The 6,000-nt window shown below is 31.0% G+C and overlaps 2 long non-coding RNA genes across 2 annotated transcripts; both read right to left on the bottom strand.

The window, feature by feature from the left end:
* Window positions 1-88: 88 nt before the first annotated feature.
* Window positions 89-324, bottom strand: LOC105123821 (uncharacterized). Its single transcript, XR_841955.1, has 2 exons — window positions 232-324; window positions 89-188 (listed from the first exon to the last, which is right to left on the bottom strand). It is a non-coding gene; the product is annotated as an uncharacterized LOC105123821 (long non-coding RNA).
* A 70-nt stretch (window positions 325-394) lies between these two features.
* Window positions 395-2,169, bottom strand: LOC105123820 (uncharacterized). The gene is made up of 2 exons (XR_841954.1): window positions 2,106-2,169; window positions 395-496 (listed from the first exon to the last, which is right to left on the bottom strand). It is a non-coding gene; the product is annotated as an uncharacterized LOC105123820 (long non-coding RNA).
* Window positions 2,170-6,000: the final 3,831 nt, after the last annotated feature.

The raw sequence follows: 6,000 nt of genomic DNA, 5'->3' as shown, positions 1-6,000 counted from the left end.
CACTTTTAAGTATTAATCAACACACACCAATGACTAGTTATTATAAAATAATCAATGTTCAACACAATCCAAATAACACACTAAACAATTTAAATTTACAAAAAAGGCTCCAAATTAAAATTATAAACAGTGCCAGAAGCCCCAAGTCAACTGGAGTAGTGCTGTGAAGCCTTTGGGTTGCCTGAATAGTGGCGACACATCTTCTCCATGCACCACAATAACTGGCGGTATGTGGGTTCACGCACCGCCGCTGGTAATGCCCAGAAACGGGTGGATTTGTCCTACTTCTATCTTCCCTTCCCTTCCCTGCTGATTGTAAGGACCACCATTACTTGCAAAAGGGGAAAAACAAAAAAGAACACAACAAGCAATGATATGTTCTCAGTTTTTTTTTTGAACTATTTCACAGCAGATCTTTCTTTTATTTCACCTTCTTCCCCTCTGCTTCAGGTCGCTGGCGGTAAGGAGGAGCTGCTAGTGAGTGGGTTTCTGTCGTGTTGATTAGTAGTTAAAAGTGCATTTTTATTAAGATTTTATATTATCATTTTGCACTTGAAATATCAATAACTCCTTAACTAGAGCATGTTTTATAATAACAAGTCTGAAAATATCAGATACCTTTAATTTATTGTAAATGCTCATTTTAAATACATGTATTATCACAATTTAAAGGATTGATTGTTGTGATTAACTATTAGAAGTGAAAGGACAAAGAAAAGGCTAAGCTTAAGAAGAAGATGCCGATTCAATTCAAATTCGAACACTATTCAGTCATTGGATCATATCTAGAGATATAGATCTTGGATTTCAGATTAATTTATATGCTGGAAAGATAAGAAATAGACCTATAATTTTTATGGGTATGGAGAGACCCAAATTATCCATTTTCAAATTCAAAGTTTGGCCAAAAAAAGAAGTCTGAATCTGTCCTGCAATCCAACCCAAACACTGCTCAACGTTTTACCCATAACTGGAGTTCTTGAAGTCCAAATGATCTAAAATTTGATGGGTAGAAGGAAAGATAATTTCCAACAACTTTCATGAAGAAGACCAGCTCAAAGTCGGATGGTAGAAATGACATTTCATCCAAACAAGAGCATGAAGGCTATCCACCACGTCCACCAACAGCACGACTCAGTATTTTAGACATATCTTGAGTTATAGTGCTCCAAATGAGTGCTGTTGTCCACCATTGCCACTAATCAATAGTTAACCACTACATCAATTATCAATTACCAAATGAATAATTGTGAATTTTAGCCTATAAAAAGATGCATTTTCCATTCATTTAGGCATCTTGTTTTTCATACCAAGATCATGTTCTTCCTCTCTCTCTTTATATTTTTATAATGCTTAAGTTTTGTTTTCATTAATCTCTTGTTCATGCTTTTCATTTCTTTTACTATACTTAGTTAACTTATATCATGTTTATATTCTTATATAGTTTATTTATTTTTTTCTCCTTTATAATGTCTAGCTAAGTAAATTATGTCAAGATGAAAAGGTTTCATTAATAGAGTTAGGATAAGTATAATATAAACTCAATATGGACTTCAATGCTTATATCCTAAAAACTTGCTATTAACATGTCTTATTATTTTTATCTTATTAATTCTTAAAACCTTACTTCTTAAAAGGTTAATCTAGATTTGTGTTGTATAACACTTGGTACATCAAATACTTGATCGTTCATAGTCTTTGGCCGACATCGTTATTATGAGACAAACTTGATTTGTTGTCAACATAAGTTAGCATCATGAATACTTGATAAAATTTATAATTATGGTGTTATGTAAATAAGTTGATTAATATGATCATGTTGATAATTTATAAAGAGTTTATACTTTATTATCTCTAATACTATTAGTGTATCCTCTAACCTTGACATTTATTTTTATTATTATATAATCTTCACATTAATCTTACATCTCAAAGTTCTCTTTAACTTATCTTTACCACCACCACCACCATCATCATCATCGTTGTTGTTGTTGTTATTTATATAGTTAACTTCCCTATGGTTCGATCCTAGTCTTGCCGGGTTATTTATTACTTTGACACTCTTGCACTTGAGATAAGACATCAATTCTTTGATCGTGTCACATGTCTTTGCTGCTACTGTTGGTTAGCGAGATTTAGAGAAAGGGAACGCTGGAGGTGGTTGTTCACGGTGGCTAAGAGGTGAGTAGTTGAGAGTAGGGAGGTTGGCGTGTCCAGGCATGTATGGGGGAAGAGCTCGGGATGGCTGCTAGGGAACAATTTTAGGGAAGAAAATCAAAGGAAGAGGAGGGTGGTTGTTGCTATTTTTTTTTACAAAGGGCAAGGGGGCCACAACTAACCTCTGGTTCTAGGAGTGTAGAGAGAGGGAGACCATGGATTTATGGAGGCTAGTGTGCAAGGTAGGTTAGTCTATCGGGGTTGAGAGAGGAGAGGGACGATGAGTGTTGATATGACAACTTTGGTTTGTCTTTGGCCTTAAAGGAGGGAGGTGGTAGCTGTCCCTAAAGATAGATGAGATAAATGTAGGTTTCTTTTGTGTCTGTCCTTCTTTGTATAAAAAGTTTTCACTTCTATTTATAGATAACAAAGTTTGTTATTTTTAATTACTTGGTCCCCAAGCAACAAATTGGTCCCTTCACTTTTCCTTTTCATATTTGGTCCCTTGAATTTTTTGATTTTTTTATATGTTTGAATTTTTTTTGAAAATAAGCAATATCAACATCAACTCAACAAGGAAAATTTACGTGTTAAAAGTTGAACGCGTTCAAAATACTTTTAAAAATTTAAATTCTTTTAAGATGACATTGAAAACACAAAAAACGATGCAAATATATCAAAAATATATTTTTTTAGGCTTTTGTTGTTTTTTCTATTTTATGTTTTTTTTCCTAAAATTTATCAAAATATTGGGTCAAAAATTAGGTAGCAACGATAGTTATGTTGAGCAAGTGTTTGAAAGGTTTAACATGAATAATGCAAAACCAACGAGTACACGTTAACAAGTCATTTTAGATTATTTATTGCATAGTACCTAAGGATAGATGATGAAGTGAAAGATATGTCAATGGTCCTTTATGCTAGTGTAATAATGTATTTGATATATGCTATGGTTTGTACAAGACTAGATTTGGCATACATAGTTAGTATGGTGAGCAAGTTTTTTTCAAATTCAAAACGACAATACTTGGATATAGTCAAATGGATCATTAGATACTTAAGGGGTACTGAAAACTATGGTATTATGTTTAGTAGACAACATGGTAATCCTTCAGTTGTGGGATATGTAGATATAGATTATAAAGGGAACTTGGATGATAAAAGGTCTTCCATAAGTTATATATATACTCTGGTAGGGATGCCTATTTGCTAGAAGTCTATTTTTTTGTCTCTAGTTGCACTATCTACTATTGAATTAGAATATATAACTGTGGTTGAGGCTACTAAGGAAGTGTTATGGCTTACAAGTTTAGTAAAAAAGATGAGAATTCTAAAAGGTGGAGTTCAATTGCATTGTGATAATCAAATTGATGTTTACTTGGCAAAGAACTAAGTGTATCATGCAAGATCCAAACATATAGATACGGGGTTTCACAGGATTAGAGAATCGGTTTCTTCTAGTGAACTATTGCTTAAAAAAGTTCATGTTTATGAGAAAGCAGCAGAAATGTTAATAAAGCTTGTTACCATAGATAAGTTCAAGCATTGCATGAACTTGATTTATATATCTAGATACAAGATGAGAGATGTCGCAACCTATTGTACCAAGTGTGAAGTTTTCCCTACTTTTCTTCTAGGGGTGGATATTCATCTAGGTAGAGATTGTTGTAGTTTGTAACTAATATATAGATACCAGAATAGAGTGTATCAAGCGAAGCATAGTGAAAGGAGAGGAGAATTAGTAAGGTAGCTAGAAATTTTATGGCCAAAGGAAAATAAAAGGGAGGTTTGTGATTTGAATCTCTAACTAGTCCGAAACAAAGCATTATTATTCAAGTGGATATGAAGATTAAATGGTTGCAACTCTTCTAAATGATAAGGGTGCATTTTACAAGAATAGGGTGCGTTTTACAAGAACACAAATACGAGTTATACAATTGTCTTATTAACATCACATTATTGTAGTTTGTGGATAATATTTCATTCTTAAATAAGGATTTATTTCTTATTTTGTTGTTTGGGATGACTAATAGGTTGGGGGATACAAGGGTAACATGCACAAAATACGATAAATAAGTATTATGGAAAAATTATTAATACTCCTTGGATAAAGGATTTCTACATGATTTAGAATCTACTTTAAATATATATTATATAATCCTATTTTGACATAGCAAAAATAAATTTTTTTCATTCTTGTGGATGCGGATGCATCGCTGAATCACGTTAAATCTTTGGTTCTTTATATTTTTTTTATTGCAATATTTATTTATAATTGATGCAGGTTTTTCACAACAATCATCTTATTAAAGAAATATGGTCTCTATTTATGACAGTTTTAGTCCTTGTGCAGAAATTCTTAATAGAAATTGTTGTTATAGAACTAGTAATGAGAAGATAATCACGTTTTAGAATATGGACCGGTGCCATCACCATAATTAAGGTTGGCATTCCTAGCTTTATTCCTAGATAAGATGATCACTGTAACAAATTTTGGGTTTTAGAATGATTCTAATTAAACCAAAAATATTCTTAAAAAAACAATAACTAAGATCTTAGGATACTATCTAAGAGCCAGATTTGTTGCCTTTAGTTTTAATTGTGAGTCAAACTAAATAAGAAGACAAATGGATTTGGTTTCATGATGGCTCTGTGTGCTTGACGATTCTTAAAACAAATGGCCTTACAGCTTTAAACTAGTTTTGCACCAGCACTTCATCGCGGGACGATTAACTTTTTTAAACTAGTTTTGCACCTGCACTTCGCCGCGGGACGATTAATATTTTTTTAAAAGAAACAGAATATGCAAGCTCTTTTGCTGTAATCTTAGAAATAAGCTCTTTTGTTGTAATCTTAGAAATAAGAATTTCTCAATCACAAATAAAAATGTTTATATATGTATCAAATTAATTAAATCTTATTTTTATTTAGAAATAACAAAAATTAAGATATTTTATTTCATATTACAAGTTAGGTTATGTACTTAATTTTGTTTAACAACTATGTTTCTTAGAATATTATATTTATTTAGTGAAATATATTTTTTATATCTTAATTATACAACAATAAAAAAATATAATAATTTTTTTGTATGAAATATATTTTCAAAAAATATAAAAACCATGATAGGTGTGTAAGGTTGAGATAGCATAGATATATCATCGATAGCAAAGAGTGACATTGCATTATTCTAGGTTTGAATTAAATAAAAAAAGTAGATAATCAATAATAAAAAATGAAATTATATTTATTTTAGAAAAATTAAGGAACAAAAAAAGCATTAAACAAATAATAGCCCGAATATTATGGATTAAATTCATTAAACTTGCGACTTAACTAATTGACTCAGTTGAGTTCAATGATTTGTTTTATCAATATTTTAAAATTAAATATAGAATTAAAAAATAAAAATAAAAACAAAAAAGAGCTTAATTGTATGAGTTTGGACATTAAAAAAAAAAAAGAATCCAAGCGTGTGGGCCTTCCAGCTCAACCCTTGTGCCTGGACCTATCTTTAATTTTTTTATTTCTTAAATGGATGGAAACTTCTTCTTTCTAAATAAAAATTAGTAAACGACATGTCATCTATAATATACGAAATCTTGTAATTAGGGGTTGTTGGAAAATTAAAGATTCATTTTATGTAGTTAAAAATCCATTTCAACTTATTTTTTACTCAAAACACCTATAACACATCCTAAAAGTTTTGATAAACCTATCAATTGCCTAAAAACCCCCACAAAATAATGGCTCAAGGGACTCCAAAAAAAGAAAAAAAAAAGGGTTAAACTCTCCTTATCAAATGAAATCCATTACTATTAATATTGATTATTTTTGTGGCTA

This window comes from Populus euphratica, unplaced genomic scaffold, assembly GCF_000495115.2.
Source record: "Populus euphratica unplaced genomic scaffold, PopEup_1.0 scaffold9.1, whole genome shotgun sequence".
Classification (NCBI taxonomy): Eukaryota; Viridiplantae; Streptophyta; class Magnoliopsida; order Malpighiales; family Salicaceae; genus Populus; species Populus euphratica.
This window is presented reverse-complemented; position numbering and strand designations above follow the sequence as displayed.